The 19,540-nt window shown below is 35.9% G+C and overlaps 1 protein-coding gene across 5 annotated transcripts in view; it reads right to left on the bottom strand.

Annotated features, from left to right (window-relative positions):
- EPS8 (epidermal growth factor receptor pathway substrate 8) overlaps positions 1–19,540 on the bottom strand; it is a 176,082-nt gene that overhangs the window by 96,245 nt on the left and 60,297 nt on the right. Inside the window, exon 1 of one of the 5 annotated variants that reach the window (XM_041736172.1) lies at positions 2,838–2,978. The exons of 3 other annotated variants lie outside the window; for them this stretch is intronic. The gene's annotated coding sequence lies outside the window, so the exon portion shown is untranslated. Of the gene's footprint in view, positions 1–2,837; positions 2,979–19,540 lie in introns of those variants that run through there. One more of the 5 variants, XM_041736173.1, reaches the window with a different exon arrangement.

A 19,540-nucleotide genomic window follows, 5' to 3' on the forward strand; every position in this document is an offset into this window, starting at 1 on the left:
AGGGAAATATATTTTTAGAAACAATGAAGGGAAAAAAAAAGAATACAAAGCAACCTAATAGTAACAATAATATTATAAGATATTTAAATCTGATCATTAGGATCATATAATTGGGGAAGTTAAATAATATGGTTCTGAATTACATCTAAATACCTGACACAATGTATTTTTAATCCTCAAGAAACTGTATATCCAAGTTCCCCAAAACAAAGCCTTCTTGGATAAATGTTCCTATAAGGTCAAAGGCAAGCTTAAGAAGCACACATTCTAGGGAGGCCTGGGTGGCTCAATAGTTGAGTGGCTGCCTTTAGCTCACTCAGGTCATGGTCCCAGGGTCCTGAGATCGAGTCCCTCATCAGGTCTGTCATCAGGTTCCTACAAGGAGCTTGCTAATCCCTCTGCCTAAATCTCTGCCTCTCTCTGTGTGTCTCTCTCATGAATGAATAAATAAAATCTTAAAAAAAAATACACACATTCCATTTCAGATCAGATTTTACATAGCTAAATACAAAGCGACAGTATTTCACATATTGTTTTAAAATTTTAGAAAATATATTAAGATTTAATACTACCACAAGATCTTCTAGTCATTTTCCTGAATCTAGTTAACATATTCTATACATAAGAAAGAAATGCTACAAATTTTAACTAAAATAAGAAATATAGTTTCATATAGCTGAAAAATCCAAAAAGCATTTCATGAAAAAATAAAAATACAAACCTAACTCTAAAATTGAAAAAAAAAAAGTTTGGATTTGGTTTTTTTGTTTTATATTATTGTTGTTGTTGTTGCTGTTTAGATAGGGAGAGATTGAGAGACAAACGGGCGAGAATGGGCAAAGGGAGAGAAAATATCTTTTTTTTTTTTTTTTTTTTTTTAGAAAGTATCTTAAGCTGTCTTTACAGCCAACACAGAGCCCAAGGAGGGGTTGGATCTCATGATCCTGAGATCAGGATCTGAGCTGAAATCAAGAGTCACTTAACTGACTGAGCCACCCATACACTCCTAAAATAAAAAAGAATTTTTAAAGAGTAATTGTTTAATTAAATTAGAACTATCCTGCAGGGTCAATGATCAAAAGACTATATGAAAATCTACTTAGTTATATCATCTGCACAAAATTTTTTTTGCACAAAATTTGAATATAATTCAAGTAAACTACTTAAAAAATCTAAAATATAATGAGGTATTTTGTCTGCCTAAAACTCAGAGGCAGTACCTCTAAGTGAAGGTTACACCTACTTTGATGAATTAATGAAACAGGATTTCTCTGAAAAATAACTGAAAAGGAAACTTCTCTAATTTATTTCAGAATTTCATAGAAAATGAATATAAACATCTTATCCTCTCCTAAGTCATTTTCTCTTATATATAATTTACTTAAATGGAAGAAAGTGTTTCCAAGTTTATCTGTAGAAAAATAGAAACCTCCTTTAAAATACACAGGTACAGTAGGTACAGGGATATCCTCCTTAAAGTGAGAACAAGTTCCCCAAAACAAAGCCTTCTTGGATAAATGTTCCTGTAAGGTCAAAGGCAAGCTTAGACAAAGGACAAAATATTTTACATACCATTCCCAGAGGATATATGAATTTATATTAAACATGACACTGACACTTGCTTATAGAATTTGGCCTATAAGGCTGACCAAAGCCTTGCAACAAGGCTTCTAAGCAATCTCACCTATGTATGGCCAAACAGCTACACATGATGCTTGTATGGGAGTTAAGGATTTTGGTGTAAATTGATAATGTTCCTTATGGTGAAGTCTTAATATAATAATAGACACATTAGAGGAAAATCAACATATCCAAGAATGTACTTCAAAAAGGATCAATACAAGCATAACCATGGCACCTGAATCAAGAATGCACTACATTTCCCAGCACCAAAACAGAGATGTAACCAGTTATTTACTTTTGTTCTCCATCCAGTCTATTATGATACAATATTAAAACTCTTGTTTTTAAAGCATAAATCTTAACCTTGCATTTAATCACTAGTAAAAGAACAAGGAAAAGACTCCTCCTGAATAAAATTATATGTAACAAATCTACAAGAGCTACAAAAATAGAACTCTATATAATAATTATATTTCTCCATAAGCTCATATTTTATATTAAAAACAACATAATTACATAATTGAATTTTTTGAAAGAGTTGTTCCTTAAAAATTTCCATTAATTGACTATTTAAATGTTTACAAGTTCCATTAATACACATGGGTGTAGGGGAAGAAAAGGAAAAACTTTAAATACACATATTCACTACATCTTAGGTCCCAAGCAAAATGTTTACACAGAAATTTGGCAGTGTTAATTCTGTGGACTCAAGGCCAATAACAACCGAAGAAAACTGAACTTGGTTAATACAAAAATTTTCATAGTACAACTAACACTGTATAAACAATCTAAAACAGTTAATACTTATACGATAATCACAGTATTTTTCATATCAGAGTAATATAAAAGTAATTTTAAGAAAACTAGATATATTATATCTGTGCTTTCCCAACTATGATTATTAGTCAACAGATTTCTTTTTACCTCAATTTAGGAGGAAAATTATTCTCTTAAACACATGACCTAAGAGAAGGAAATCCTTTAAATCCCCAAGAGGCAGGCGGCAGGAGGTAGGACTCTGAGTAACCTGAGGTACCAATTTCAACAAGTTCAGAATCCACTTGGATACCAAATGGGAATTTAAAATATTGTCAAAAGGCTAACTGGGACTAAAAGTATTACTGCATGTTTCAAGGTCCTCAAATATCCTCTATAATAATTATGCCTTTGAGAGCCCTGCTTAGCAAAATAAATATTCACAAGCTCAAACTTACCTACCCACACAGTCCAGGCAAGACTCCTCTAAGCAATCCTCCAGGCAAAATTGAGAGGACATTCCTCTCAGTTTCCTCTTAGTGCCAAGTGACCTTCGGCACATCAACAGAAAGGGCGGGACGCTAAGCTTCAGTTTCAGCATTGTACTGTAGTGAACAAAGTTTCTCCTTTGGTTTCTCTAGGGCGTTAACTAAGACTTCCTCTTCTGGTTAAGTACGTAAACACAACCACTACTACATTCCAACTCTCCCCTAAGGTGATAAAATAAAGCCTTAAATGGTGCAAATAATAATGGCTAATATTAATTGAGAACTTACTATGTGTTTGTGTTCCAAATTAATACTATATAGATGGACACTATCATTATTCCCACTGGAAAGAGGTGAAATCTAAGGAATAGAGGTTAATAAGTAACTTGTAAGAATTCCAGGTGCAGCAATATGGTAAAATGAGCTAATGAAGACCTTCACTACAGATGCATAGAAAAAATGAGATACAAACTAGATACACAGCTTTACTTACAATAAGGAAAATCTACTGGTACTAAACTAAAGTGGTATGCACAAAAGCAAATACTGCCAGTTATGGCCTCCAGGAATGATCACGGGAGTCTCTTTTGCACTTAAGTCTAGTTGAAATTGGTAAGAAAATAGCCTCTCAAGTAAGGAGATCAAAAGAAAGTACACTCTCAAGAGAAGAGTTAGGCTAGATTTCTGGTCCTGCTTTTCTACAACACAGGATACAACCTACCCAACTGTCCCCTAATGGTCATGTAAGGACAGAAGGAGGAATCTCAGGAACACAACGTATACAGTTGGTGCTAAGCTCCTTCCTTAAAACCAGAGCTATTTTCAAAAGGCTCTAACCACATTAAAAAATGATGAGGGGAATACGACAAATCCACCCACCACTGTCTTAATAAGACTTCAAGAGAACTTGTCTCTGACAATCGGGATAAAAGTACAGGGGAAATGCTACAACCAGAAATTAAAAACCCTATGCTTGTGTCACAACAGTTCTGAAGTCTGAATTTGTATGAGAATCTTCAAGCTAAGAAATTGAGGGGTCCTGCGGTTATGATCTCCCTGGAATATCTGGAAGAAACAAACACGAAACCACTTTAAAGAAACCCTCCATAAACAGGGCCACATGGGATCTCTATAAGCTGGAAAAACCAAACCAAACCAAAATAAAAAACAATCCTTGCTGAAGATGAGCCTATAATTTAAAAATTACAAAATACGTAAGAAAATTATTTACTGCTATTGAGCATTAACAAATGTATCAAACAGAAAGTTTAGTACTCAACTAATTTTGTAATATGAAGATTAAAAAAACAAAGTTTAATTATTAAAAGATGGAGGAAAAAAAAAAGAAAAAAAAAGAAAAGATGGAGGAAGAAAAAAAAGCCTATAAAGAAAAGGAAAGTGAAAAAAAAGGTTTTACAACAATCATACAGATTGCAAAGATACACATATTCTCTGCATACAGCACCCAGAGTTTTCATACCAAGTTTCTGTAACTTAAAAAGAGAATAGTGTAAGTAGAGATACATAGGATTTTAAAAACTTACTTCGAAAAACTATAATCAATGCAGGAACTCAATTATATGGTAGGATCTATCCATACCAATGTTCCCTCTCTACTATTTTGACCACTCTGTCCTTGCAATTCTTCATTGCTGGAAATTCTGACCATCCCCCAGGCCATTGTGAACCATCCCGAGCATCCTTGCAAAAAAAGATGGAGTGGAAACTGTGATGTGCCACCCAGATCCCCTTTCAGGACTGAATGATTTATTCCCCTGTTGTACTGCTGCCAGCAGACAGCCCTCAGCTATCAGCTCTCTTGAGAACTGCCTTGGCTGAAGATTCTCCTCCCACAAGGTCTTGCTTCCTTCCCAGGGTAGCCCACATCCCAAGACTGGATGACATGGGGAATATAAAGACTTGACCCTCTCTCCCCAACTGGAGACCATGATGAAGAGCCATCAGGCCTCAGAACTCCCCGCTGAGTCAGATCTCCATTACAGACCCATGTACAATAGCCTAACTCCCCTTCTGCTTAATACTGGTTTCTTCATTCCCTTCCCTTCCCTTCCACAGGGGTAGATCCAAAGAGCACTTTCTAAGAAACTTATGGCACACTAATTTCCATCTCAGATCTATATCCTGGGGAACCCACACTGCAAACGAAGAGCATCATAAACAAAAAGGACAGGATATGAGGCAGCACTATCAAAGGAGTGAGAAAAGTAATAAAGCTTTGAAACCAATGAGCAAATGAGCAGAACACCAGAAAGTGTTAATATCTCTTTGGCAAGGAGATGGGTAGCACAAGGGAAAGCCTTTTTCAAAATAAACAGTATAATCACAAAATTCCAATACAACATTTCAATTGTCTCACCAAACTTGAAAGCCAAAAGGGATCTTATGGAGGATCCCAATTCCAACCCATCTTTTTGAAGATATCATCGCTTAGGTCCATGGGTCTGTTAAATGCCAAAAATGTTGCTGCTTAGACTTTAGGCCATTTATACTTCTAAGACTGTCATTTTCCTAACAATAAGTTACCTGGTACATTTAATTCCTAGCTGGAGAGCAAAGTTACCAGTAAAGAGATGTGCATGTGCAATTTCCAGCTTCCTTCAATAGTCATGGAAAAACGTGCAGCAACCAAATCTATCACATTCCAAATATATAAATGTCTTATGGCTACTTCTGGTAAATGCCCTATCTTGGAAGGTTGAGAGAATCAACAAATACCCGTGAGCCTTGTTTATATTTGTCCCATGTTCCAAGTAACAGGATTTTGATATACCTTTTTGTTCTGAACCATCAGTGAAGATGTTAATGATAGCTTTATAAAAGGTTAATCTGGTTCAGGCTGATATATAACTAATCATTATTAAGAACACTAATAAAAATGCACGGACTAACACCATGTTCGTTCATATGCACACTCAGGATGCCAGTGACACGGGACCAATCCAAGCAAGGCTCACGGGTATTTGTCGATTGCCTCACCCTTCTGCGACAGGGCAGTTTACCAGAAGCAGCCCCAAGAAATATATCTGGAACCCAGATTTGGTTGCTGCAGGTTTTCCTGTAGCTACTGAAGGAGATTGCACATGCGCATCTCGTTACTGGTAACCTTGCCATACATTCCATACTTAGTAACCACAAATATGGAGGTAAGCTGTAACAAAACATATCAAGTAAGGCCACTGGACCCACAATGACGGGAAGTCATTAACATGACGTTAGTAGGGCAAGCAAGCAGAATGGATCCGGCTGCCACGATCCTTCCACCTTGGAAACACAGTAGAACTTCAGTCTCAGTTCCTGTACAGTTCAATCGCAGTTCCTCATCTGTCTTTCATTACTTCCTCTCCCAAGAATCGCAATCTGCTTTGTCTGCTGTAAACCATTCTGCTCCTTCTGACTTTAAAATCCTTTTTAATGGAAGAAACTAAGTGTCACTAATATGAGAAAATACAGAAGTTTCTAGACTCTAAATTGCATATTGCCAAACCTCAATTACATACAAGTCAAGCTACCTAAATTCAAAGGGCAGAACGATCAACTAAATGCTTTAACAACTTACCTAGAGATGAAGCAGCAGTGCAATATAATTCATATTTGGGGAGAATCATGTAACATTATTAATACAAGGCATACAAAAGAGCAAATATGCATGGCATGTGAAGGAGACAAAGAATCAACTTGTCATATGAAGAAACAATGAATGAGTCACTATCATTTTGGAGCTACTATTTGGACACAGAATCCAGAGTTAAGGTGGGAAAAAAATATAACTGATACTTCTTAGAATTAATAAGCAGCAGTACCAACAATATTCATTCTTTACATAAGTTATGTAAATGAGTGGTATCATAATTAAATTTTCAAGTCTACAGATGGCTTGAGTCTCTTATAAGTTAGGGAAACACTGATTTGAGAAAAATGAACTGCAAAATTATGTAACAGGGTATATAAGGGAACAAAATGGTAGTTTAACCTTAAACTGGCAAAGTTTAGATATTCTCATGGAACACTGCACAAATTCATTTGGTTATGGATTTTAAATGTCATTTCCAACCTAGGAATCACCATACAGTTCCAGTCACACTCTTATTTGGCAATTAAAATCAAAAAGAAAAAAAATTAATGGTGAAAACAAAAAAGTGATTTCTCATTCCTATTCATGTCCTGTAACCGAAGACAAGTAGTAAAGTGTAAAGACCTCAGTACTAAGAAACTGAAGGCGTGTGTTTATGCATCAAGTCTGACACTTAATAGCTCTGTAACGTTGGGCAAGTAACTTAACCTCTCTCAGCCTCCATTTCCTTACCTGTAAAATGAGATCAATGAGATGAATTTGTAAGCTCTCATTCAGATCTATTCTAGAACATTTACATAGTTCAAAGTTAAAAACAGAAAATCTACTCAATTAGATTTTGGCTAAAACATAGTAAATGGCAGTTTTACATTTTAAAATGGTAAATTTTCAGAAAAATGAAATTACCAAATAGTCAGGAAATCTAACAATAAATGAGGAAAAGTTATTAGCTGCTTATGAGGACATCTGTCAATTCATCTCACAAATTATGAAACAACACTTTTCATGAATCTTCAGTTTATGCTGAAAAATTCCAATTTAAATAGATTCTGCTGAAACACAGTATGTGTAAAGAATTTCTGGAAGGCAAGAAAAATGGAAGCTTTTGGAATATAATACCAGTATTTCCTATCATTATTATTAAGATTTCATTCCAAGCCTCCTTATTTCACCTGATTCAGAAGGTGCTAGCATTCCACATAATTGGCTCGGTGAATGCAGATCAAAAGAACTGACAGGATGTTCCTTGTAAAACACCATTTTTTAAAACACATCATCCCCCAAACCTGTGCTTTCCACAAAAAGTTAAACTCTGAAAAAAAAAAAAAAAAAAGGATAGGACTACTTTGGTTTGTTAAAATCATGGGGTGCTTCTGGATTCTTAAGTACCATTTGGAAAGAAAGAGGCATTTCATATAGGACTACTAATCCTTTCTAGAGTATTTTTACCATAACTCTATAATGCAGTCAAGAAATTATCACATTAGCTAGATGATGAGACTTAACCTCTCCTAAAAACTATAATCATGTGGTATGGCACTGGGAAGAAAGGGGTGTGTGTGTGTGCAAATCAGCAAATACAGAAAATGAATTGCAAACACTCAAAAGATACTATCTTATCAAAAAAACTGGGAGAAATGCCCAAGTTTAATTTCAAAGCATATACGTACTGAAGCACTGCAAAGAATCGTCATATATACACTTGAACAAGCTAACCGAGCAAGCTGCCTTGAAAAATTAAATCGAGAAGTATTACAATAGACAGACTGAAATGCGTGTTTTCAGAGCAGCAGTTTAGAAAAAGCTGTATAAATAGCTGTTAGAATGACATAGCTTATGTCATCCTTCAGAAATAAAACCTGCAATTAAATTTACACATCAAATGATCCTTGAAGCTCATATGTTACCAATAAATAGGGGCAGCAGAGGGCACTTAAATCAGACAAGCTGTGCATAGAACTATAGTCATATAAAGAGAAGCCATTACAGCAAAGCTTCAACATGATCTGAAGCTGAATGTCACAGTGATACACTGATATTAAATTGCCAGAGGCTATATCCATTTTAAAAGTGATCTAACTTATTTGAATATCACTGGACTAGAGTTTGCACAGGCAGAAAAATATATAACTATATGGCCTTTGGCTGAAGTGTTAATATAATGAAAGTTGGCCCTGGTTGGGCAAAATATTAAAGATTACTTTCAAGATTATTTTCAGTGAATAAAATATTGGTCTTCCAAACCAATTCTTAATCTTTATTTAGTTTGTAGTTTCAAGACCTCTCAATGACAATTCTAACACTAGTATCTAATTCCTTTGTATTCGGGACATGAGGCTATGGAAAACAGATTAAATAATAAACTTAAGTCAAGAAGTGGAATGTGATGGTCAAAAGAGCCATGGATTTGAAACCTAAAAGCTTAACATTTTCCCCTCAGCTCTACAATTTAGTCATATGACCTTAATGTAGGCAATAGAATATATTACAATCAACTCAGGTTCTTATGCAGAACAGGCACAATACAGTGCTCTTATTTACAGCTGTGTGACTTGGGCCAAGTTACTCCAAGTCTGTTTGCTTGTCTACAAAATGAAAATAATAGTATCTTCTTCAGAGAGATTGAAGAAAATGATGCATGTCAAGAGTATAGCATAATGTAAAAAAGTGGTTAATAAACAGCTTAAAAAAACGTCACTATTTCTCAGAGTTTTCTTTACCTTGAAAGTAATCTACCTCATATGTTACCTTAGAATAATTTCCTCTGCTGCATGTTGTCTTTGTCAGGTCACTGATCACTTAAGAAAACTGAGTTTTCTCCATTTTAAAAGAATTTTGTTCGCAACTAGGTAACCTTTTCTATTTGCCTTTAAAGTCTTTTTTTAGGGGATCCTGGGTTGCTCAGCGGTTTAGCGCATGCCTTTGGCCCAGGATGCAATCCTGGAGTCCCGGGATTGAGTCCCGCGTCGGGCTCCTGGCATGGAGCCTGCTTCTCCCTCCTCCTGTGTTTCTGCCTCTCTCTCTCTCTATGTCTATCATAAATAAATAAAGATTTAAAAAAATAAAAATAATAAATAAATAAATAAATGAAATCTTTTTTTACTTTGAATAAATAGATAATTAAGTATTATTTCATAGTCACCTGTGATCCTATTTAGTTAACTATCCAGACCTTTTGGTATTTTTGACAAAATCCCCGAAGGCTTTTCAACATCAAATTGATGGTTGTTTCCCAGAAGGCCCTCTGAAAATCTCAAAGGATTTGTCTCTCATCTTATAAAAGAGAGAAGTTAATATAATTAAGTTTATTTGGTATGGTTAATTACATAGGAAAGACTGTCAAATAAGTGCGATAAACAAACACCAGTTATATGTTTATGGATACATTTTATTAATAAAGATATTCCAGAAGTTGTACAAAGTTCACAGAAACTGTCAATACACTCCATCCAGTTATTATCTTAAATTGTTTTATACCACAGAAATAACTAAATTTTCCTATCAAATGAACTCTCATCAGAATTTTAACCATGATAAGTCTTTTGTCATTCATAGAGTTACTGTTCTGCTCCGATTCTTTCCTGAAAGTGTTTACAATCATCTACTAGGAGAATGCTCCATGATGGCATCACTTGAAAAACTCTGAGTCTATGTCACTGGGATGGGTAAGAATTTCCTGAACTAATGAAGAAGGTGATGAACCTGTAAACCTGTAACCAAAGATCTAGCAATTATAAAGGACTGAATGATGTGGATGGTTATAACTCTTGTTTGAAGCAGTACTTTTGTTCTTTAATGTTATATTTTTCAGATTTAAGGAAACCTTTTCCTCTTTTCTCATGAGCTGCCTATAACACACAGCAATTTGGTAAATTATATTTTTGTAAACAGAATTGAAGCATCGACCTTTTCTCCCTACCTCATCCCTCCGGAATTTGAGAACTCATAGTGAGTATTCTTATTTTCATGGCAATATAGTTATTTGCATAAGTTTAATAAGAGTCTGTCCTTGTAACAAGACACTGTTGGAAACATTGGTTATACTAGAAAGACTTTAACTGGAATGCCATATTTGAGACTGATACGCACAGAATCCATTATGAGTGGACTGCTTTAAAGAACTAAGGCTGACTTTAGGGAGCCAATGCTTATAAAGCTCCCCTCCTAAAAACTGCCTAGTAGCTTGCTTATAGGATTTCTGCCTAATAGATAAGTAAGGAAGGTCACTTCCTAGCAGAATCTAGGAACCTCAGGGTATTTGGAGGACCTCAAAAAGAGAGGAATTCACACATCTGTAAGTGTTGCAGACACAATCTGACAATGAGTCACTGGTTTGGTCTTCTAGGCTCAAAAGGCTTTTAAAAGTCCAATCTGAGATTCCTCATTAGAAATTCTAGCAAAGATGGCTTTTAAAAAGCACATATGGCCATTCTTTTTGCTTCACTGATATAAATAATCAGCCCAAGTTAATGAAATGAGACTTATTTTGCAAACAAATTGGTTTTACATAGGTTATCTTTGATAGAAATGGGAGTGACTAAACACAAAAATTAAGTCTCAATGGGAAACTATAGCACAAGCTCATTGGCATTAAATTCTAGTCCTCTTCATTGTCTTTAAGGTTTTGTTATTTACTTATAAAGTGCCAGATCTTGATTTCTTCTAGTCTCTTCCAATATCTAGCTATAATTCTCGAAACTAATGTTTCCAATTTTTCTCACATCCTTCTGACTTGGAATGACTAAAAATGAAAAATGCCTCTTTCCCAAAGCCCTGCAAGTTGAAGCTGGACAACATGATATCAGCTTTAGAGACATTACCACAACAGCTCATGGTGGACAACCTTCCTGCCTTTTGCTTTGTGGGCCACTCAGAAAGTTCACCAGAGCACCTGATGAGATCACCAGAGACATTCAAACTATAAACGAGGAAAACCTGCCAGATTACAACTATCTGCTCTCACCCTATCTAAAGATGCTTTGAGTCAAATATCTATAAACATACCCGATGACTGCACTCTGGACTCAAAAACCATGTTTATGGTTTGTTCTAACTATTAAACATTAACCTTTTCTTTTTCTTTTGTCTCCATAGTAATATCCGAGACTGAGAAATTGATTCAATAGGTTATGGGAAAATCCACTAAACCATCTTCTAGACCTTGAAAGTTCTTCAGGAAGTTTCAGACAGGGGAAGAAATGACATGGTTTAGGAAATACTCCCATCCACCCCCTTAAATATGGCAGTTTGGCATTTTTAATATCTTAAGGTAAAGGGGTTTGAGAAAATGGCTGAAGTAGGTCATTCTGACCTTCCCAGCCCTTCTCTCCTAAAACAGATCACAAAATCCTCATGTGAGAGATACTCTCCCTGCACCAGGAAGAAAAGAGTGTCCTTATCTCTGAAGACAAAGGGACACTGAGAGGAATTGGAACAAATAGGCCTTGTGAAGTTTCCCCATTTATTATACTTATCCAATACTCTTTGTTCTAGCATATTCCTCCATAACTGGACACTCTTCATCAAACCTAGATAAAAATAAGGTCTCCTTCATTTCTTAATGAAGGCTTCTACTTCAATAAAAACTTTTATTAAATAAATCTGACTTTTCTCCTATTAATCTTTGTCACTTTAATTTGCAGACCAGCCAGAGATGCTAAGGTTGAAGCAAACGTTTTCTGCCCCTACACTCCACAGACACTATGCTCTCACCAAAACTGCATGATGTATATCACGTATAAAAATTTATCCTGGGATCCCTGGGTGGCGCAGCGGTTTGGCGCCTGCCTTTGGCCCAGGGCGCGATCCTGGAGACCCGGATCGAATCCCACATCAGGCTCCCGGTGCATGGAGCCTGCTTCTCCCTCCGCCTGTGTCTCTGCCTCTCTCTCTCTCTCTCTCTGTGACTATCATAAATAAAAAAAATTTAAAAAAAAATTAAAAATTTATCCTGATTTTATAGGGAACATTTTTTTACACAATTCTTTTTTTTTTTAAAGATTTTATTTATTTATTCATGAGAGACACAGAGAAAGAGAGAGACAGAGAGAGAGACACAGCCCGAGGGAGAAGCAGGCTCCATGCAGGGAGCCCGACCCGAGACTTGATTCCGGATCTCCAGGATCACACCCTAGGCTGAAGGTGGTGCCAAACCGCCGAGCCACCTGGGCTGCTCGTACACAATTCTTAGTTTAGCAGTGATCTCTCATTAAAACCCTTTGCCCATAACTTCAATTTTTTCTTGCTCATTTTTTACCTTTTTCTTTTTAGATCAACAGGATTCATTCTGTTGTCAGAATGGATTTTTTATTGTATATGTATACGGCATATTTTTCCTCTAGACCAAAATAAACATACACCTTGCATTTATGTTGTCAGTGTCAAGTTCTAACTCAGAAACCATAACGTAGATCTATTCTATATCTTTAAAAGAAAAAAGTAATAGGTTAGGTCGTTTGGTATTATCAATAATATCAGACATTATTCCCTAAATTAACAACTACATTTGTGTTTCTTTTTATAAATCTGATACATGTAGTAATACTTTCTATATACCTGCCTAGATTATTTTAATTGCATATCTTTTTAAAGATTTAATTATATGAGGGGATCCCTGGATGCTCAGCGGTTTAGCACCTGCCTTTGGCCCAGGGCCTGATCCTGGAGACCCGGGACTGAGTCCCACGTCAAGCTCCCTGCATGGAGCCTGCTTCTCCCTCTGCCTGTGTCTCTGCCCCTCTCTCTCTCTCTCTCTCTCTCTTATGAATAAATAAATAAAATCTTTTTTTAAAAAAAAGATTTATTCATTTGAGAGAGAGAGAATGCATGAGAGGGGGAGAAGGGCAGAGGGGGAAGGAGAGAGATAATTTCAAGCAGACTCTGGGATGAGCGCAAAGTCCAATGAGGGGCTCAATCTCAGGACCCTGAGATCAGGATCTGGGCCAAAACCACGTCAGACATTTAACGGACTGTACCACCGAGGCACCCCTATGGTAGTGCTTGTTGGCCAATTCCCAAGTTAAGATCATTTTACATATTAACCTAATGCTACCTTTACCATCTCAAAGAGGTGCACTTTAATTTTTACTGCAAACACAAAATTCAGTTTTAAGATAACCAATACACTGACTATGCTAGTACTAAAGCATCACTTCATTTATGTAAGGATGCCTGTTGTCATTCTTTCTGTATTTCCTATTGACTTTGAGTATTACAGTATTCATTCACATATCAAAAAAGTTCTATGGCTTCTTAATAAGAAATCAAAATATTGCATGAGTCAGTCAGTCCCCACGAACTTTCAGAACTTGATGTCAAAATCTAATCCACATTTCAGACTCCCAGGATAAATTGTGCACTTTATGTATAAGGTATATTTTGAATACTACAAAAAAGTCTCCATTAATTGACCACAACAGTAGGGAAGACTAAGATGCAGAAAGAACAAGACAGCTTTTCTGATTGTTATAAATTTGTCAAAAGTTTTCTATATCTTTAAATATAGAAATTATTTCAAATCAGCTATAATTCTATTTTAAATTTTGGCTGCTATGGTATAGTAAGTACATACTAAACAGTCACAAGGATTTTCAGTAGATTTTTACATGGTTCTTTTAGAAAGACACATACATATGCATAACTCCCACCTGAATTCTACTGGCATTGCTCTATTTTACAAGGGCGCTTGTTTACAGACAACTCAGTATCTGTGAGTAATAGATATTGCTTTACTGTTAAAACCTATCAATCTTCAAGGTTCCCCCCACCAAATTAAAATAGCATAAAATGAGTTAATGAAACAAAAGATCACCTAGGTATCCAGTTAGGGAACATGAACAATATCTACTTTGTTTACTTCAAAGCAAACATTATTTCGTATTCAATTAAGATACCACTAGCCCAGGGATCCATGCTAATAAAATAAGCCAGCAGATCTTCTACCTACCCGCTAGATCTCTAAACCAAATTGTATTCTCATTTAAGGGGACTGTCAGTAATTATGGCAACAACATACTTCATCTCTACCACTAACTTTGCACTGACTAAAATCATTTCAGAGAGTTTGTATGCACACATTCCATAGTTTACATAGCACTTTCACATGCATTATTCTTCTTAATTCTTGTTCTTTTGTTACCTTATCAAAAATTATACAAAGGGTTACAGTAGTCACACAGTGCCTCAACCACTTCTCGGTACTGACCTTGAACATCAAACCAGTAGAAATCTCATTACAATAGCCCTGATTCACCACCAAAGAACAGAGAGATGGATGAGGGGAAAAAAATACAAATGAGGGGAAAATATGAATTTTAAAAATTCATAAATTCTGTCAGTGAACAGTGTCAAACATTTGTTGGAAGTCTGTCTCATGTGAGTACTTAAGGGGAAAGGAAAACTTCTCCTTTGTCCCCTTCCAGGTTCTTTGGCTGATCTAATAATTAAATTGACATAAAACAGATTAACAGGAAAATAACAAAATTAATCCACATATATGGAAGCTCACAGAAATAAGAGTTTCAAAGATATAACCACAAACAGGCAGCTTTTATATCTTTTAGACAAAGAAACAATACATTTGTGAGGAACTGATAAGATAAAGGGGTTTGGGCTTCGGGTAGGAAATCAGTAAAGAAGTAGTAACAAGGTTTATTTATACAGCCTTCTCAAGCTTGAATTCCTTCTTTTTGGCAATAAGGATGCTTTTTACCCTCCAGGTGCAGAGAGGGTACCCTTCCATGGGGAATTTATTTCCTGCTTTCAGAGGGCAAAAAGAGAGTCCGTGTCCTTCATGCATGGGCTATTTCTTAAGTAACTTTAATTCACAATCATCAATGTGCCAAAGTAGTATATTTTGGGGCAGCCTACCCTGAACCCATCAGTATGCTGACTGGTTTGTAAAAATGTGGAATTCTCCCTTTAGGTTGTATTTGAGATATAGATACATATACTAAATAGAGTTTGCCCTTTAGGTTAACCTGTATTACAGATCTACATACACTAAAAGCATACAAGTAACATATATGAATAAACACAAAACACAGCATAAATCTAATAGACTCGTGTATAAACAAAAGATCAGAAGACTTTAATATGATGGCCAATGAGAAGTCAGTTAGTCATAAAAACTGAATAAACAGAAAGGTTTCAGGAAGTAAAATGCCACTTCATTTCCAGTAAGGTTAGAAAGGATTTTAATATCTGAAGATAATTCCACAACAAAAATTAAATAGCCTGATAAAACAAGAAGGAATGTTTCTTTCACATGAAAGACAAGTTGAGAAAGAATACAAGCAGAAAAACAGCAAGAAACAAGAGGGATTATTGTCAAGGATGATAGAGTGATGGGATTTGGGAAAGGAACTGAGAGTTTCATATTCACCTATAGGATAGAAAATCCAGTCCCTGTGGTTAGTAGGAAAAAAACATCTTAAAAACAAATCACCTGGAGAAGGCAGCACCGGCTCAGTAGAATTCAAGTATGTGCCAAAGTCCAGTAAAAGAACTAGAACAAAAGTTCTACAGTGATATGTGCCAGGTGGATTTATGAAAAACAGTCAAGAGGGAAGTGCCAGGTTTTGTCAAAAGCCTATTTGTTTGTGGAATGACAGCAATGAATGAAGAGAAATGTATATCTATGTATACACATACATACAGGATATTTTCCTGCTGGACAAAGTGATACAGTAGGCATTCCTCTAAACAGTGAAACGGCAGTAAGAGGCAGGTTTTGAAGTGACAATGTAAAGCTTTATCTTTCAAATTTATTTACTGTAAGTTGGTGATTAATTTTCCTGCCTCTCTTTGCCTCCTAAAAGAATGAATAAATAAAGATTTACTAAGTGCCTATTATAAAATCATATAGTTAAAAAAAAGAAATCATATAGTTGTTCTAGAAGCAGAAATGATAATTTTATTAATTATGGAGAAATAAAAGAGAAAAAAATCTCTTCAATTCAAACTAAGTAAATGGAAAACCATTTTTGATTCCTGAGAGTTAATCGGTTAGAGAGGACTTATCATACTCAAAACTATTTTAAAGTTTGTTGCGTATATGACTCCTCAGATTTAAATTATTAAATAGATAAGAAAGACTGCAATTCAGTAAGTGATATTTTTTTCAGAGTTTGAAATTTACTAGCTCTCTTAAGTCACCATTCCACTCAGGAAATCTTATTAATTTATATAGTCAAATTTGAATTATACACAAGTAACTACAGTTTTACTGTTTAAATCTCACAAGGTCTGTGGCATCTGGGGTTCTGTTTTCTTGGCGGATTTAACTCCTAAACACCTAGGGCTGTACAGAGCTGGGTTTGCTATAGGAACAGTGATCCCAAGTAGGAAATTCTCATTATACCCAATTTGGCCAACTAGCAAAACACTGTGTGTGTTAGTGTGTGTGTGTGCATGCATGTGTACACATATATCTATCTACAAATAAACAAATCACTAGGTGTTTTTCTGTATGTTGGTAAATTGAACACCAATAAAAATTAATTTATTAAAAAATAATAAAAAAAATAAACAAATCACTACCCCCACTTCATCATTCTGCTTGTATTCATCCCTCCTCATTTCTGTATTATATTTTAAACATAACTGAAACATCTTAACATTTCTTTTAATGTTTGTAGAAACCTACGGGTTTAACTTTACAACAGGTGATCCACTGTTGGGGCTTATGTAAATTACACAAAGTATATGAAATGTTGACTCAGTAAAATTAAGAACAGATAAGCACAGTTTCCTTATCATGGTGTTTCTATAAGTTTTCTTCTCTCTCCTCTATACTGCTTCAACAAATGATGAAAAGTTTACAACTGCAGTACAGGACACTAACTCCCCACCAATTCTGATTACATTGGAAAAGCTTAAAACTGTGAAATGAGTGAGGCGCCTGGGTGGCTCAGTGGTTGAGCATCTGCCTTTGGCTCAGGTCATGATCCTGGGGTCCTGGGATCAAGTGCCTCATCCAGCTCCCTGTGGGGAGCCTGCTTTTCCCTCTGCCTGTGTCTCTGCCTCTCTCTGTGTGTCTCTCATAAATAAATAGGTAAAGTCTTAACAAAACAAAACAAAACCCTGTGAAATCAGTAAACTGCTAGTTAGCATGAAAGGAAATAATCCACAGATTAAAAGCACTGATGTAGCTAATTCTACTAAATCACTAGTTTTGCATTCTAACTACTTGCTTTTTAGTGATGGAAATTTAACTGTTGCCTAAAGTGTGGGCAACTGGTAGTAAAAAAACACAGGTGACCTAACCTGGAAGAATCATGCCAACCATAAAACTAAGCAGACTATTCATCCCTATGGTAATACTTCTTAAAAGTGACAGAGAAGTCAATCCATAGACTCCATTTTTAAACCAGAGAGTGTATATACATATATCATTTATACAGTAAACTGTGCCAAATTAATAACAGTCCAAGAGATGAAGCTTAAAGAAACTACAGCAGTGGCCCTTTTAATAATATTGACTGCTAATGCATGGAAAGGTAATCTGTTCCTCAGGCAAAGAACCACAGAGGATGTTACAAAAACATAAAAATAATCAGAAACATTCTCCCGGGTGCTGAGTCATTAACTGAATTTGAAAGGTCAGGCATTCTCCTAACAGCACCATATCTACTTGAGGAGAGTATATACCTTTTGCATGAAAATACAAGTCTGATATTTATGCTTTGTGACTTGAATACAAAAGAACCTTACAGATCTAAGACTTCATACTTTTGTGGGATTTTTTTGTACCTAGTTCCTTTAATTGTTCCCCTAAACTTTGCTTTTGAGCCCTTTGCTTTGCAGGTGGCTCTTCTAAGGAAACTCTGGTTTGTCCACATACTCAGATTTGTTAGAATCTTCTGCCTCATATTTATAGGGCTTCTTACTGCACATAAAGTGGGTCCCAGGCTTATAGATTTGAGGGGAGCCTGGAGATAGCCCTTCAAGGAATGATTTATTTCCCTAGCTGCTGGCAGTACAGTCAGCAGACAGCCTTGAGCAGTCAGCCTTTGGAGGGACTGCCTCAGCAAGCTACCATCCCAAAGGTGATGCCCTTTCCAGGGAGGCCTACCACCAAAGAGTGATCAAGGTGCAGGCAGAGATACCTGGTCATTTCACTCCAATGCAGGACAACTTTTACAGGCCACTTTCGCTCCAAAACTCAAGGTGTGTGTATCAACAATCTGTGTCATTGGTCATACAATATGACCTGATTTTTCCCTCTGCCTAATCATGCCATATCTAAGATTCTAAATAAGGTCTACTAAAAATAGTCATTTCAAAGATACTAATTCCAGAAACAGCACAACATATTTTGATATCAAGCTTTGGGAGTAAAATATTTAAACCAAAAAAATATGCTAAAAAACACAATTAAAAAAATAAAAAGACAAGCCATGGATGGGAATATTTACAAATCCTCTTTCTTTTAACATTTCTTTCAAGGCAAGTATACTGGTGACAAATTCCCAATGCAGTATTGTCCTGGTTTTAGCTCATAAAGTCTTTATGTCTCCTTCATTTTTGAAGGATGATTTTAGGGATACAGAATTCCACGTTGGTGCCTGGAGGTTTGGTTTTCCCATAACTTCATTATTTCACTTTATAGTCTCATGCCTAAAAGGTTTTTGAAGAGAAGACCATCGCATTCCTCCATAGTTGAGATACTTGGTGTGATGTCAGCCACTGTTAAGAATAAAAGCACAGCCTTTCCCTATAGCACTTGATTCCATATGCCAGTTTAACCGATACATACTCCACAAACACTGAGCTAGGGACGTAGAAATGATCTGAAAAATACAGATTCAATAAGATAAACGAACGAGGCTGTTCATGTCTACAGGAAGCTTAGAATTCAAGGGCTTTTCATTCTGTTTTGTAAATGAAACCATGAAGTTTTTGAGGGCAGGGACTTTATTGTGGCCTCCTACTGCTACTCAACCTTTACATTTGTTTCCTGGGTTACTAAGGAGAATTACAAACTTGACAACTAGTGATCTCTAACAGTCTCTGACTGTTGGTCATCAACACTTTATCTCTTTTTGATTCCACAACATATTCCCCATAGTAACCACATCCT

Source organism: Vulpes lagopus, chromosome 21 (assembly GCF_018345385.1).
Source record: "Vulpes lagopus strain Blue_001 chromosome 21, ASM1834538v1, whole genome shotgun sequence".
Lineage (NCBI taxonomy): Eukaryota > Metazoa > Chordata > Mammalia > Carnivora > Canidae > Vulpes > Vulpes lagopus.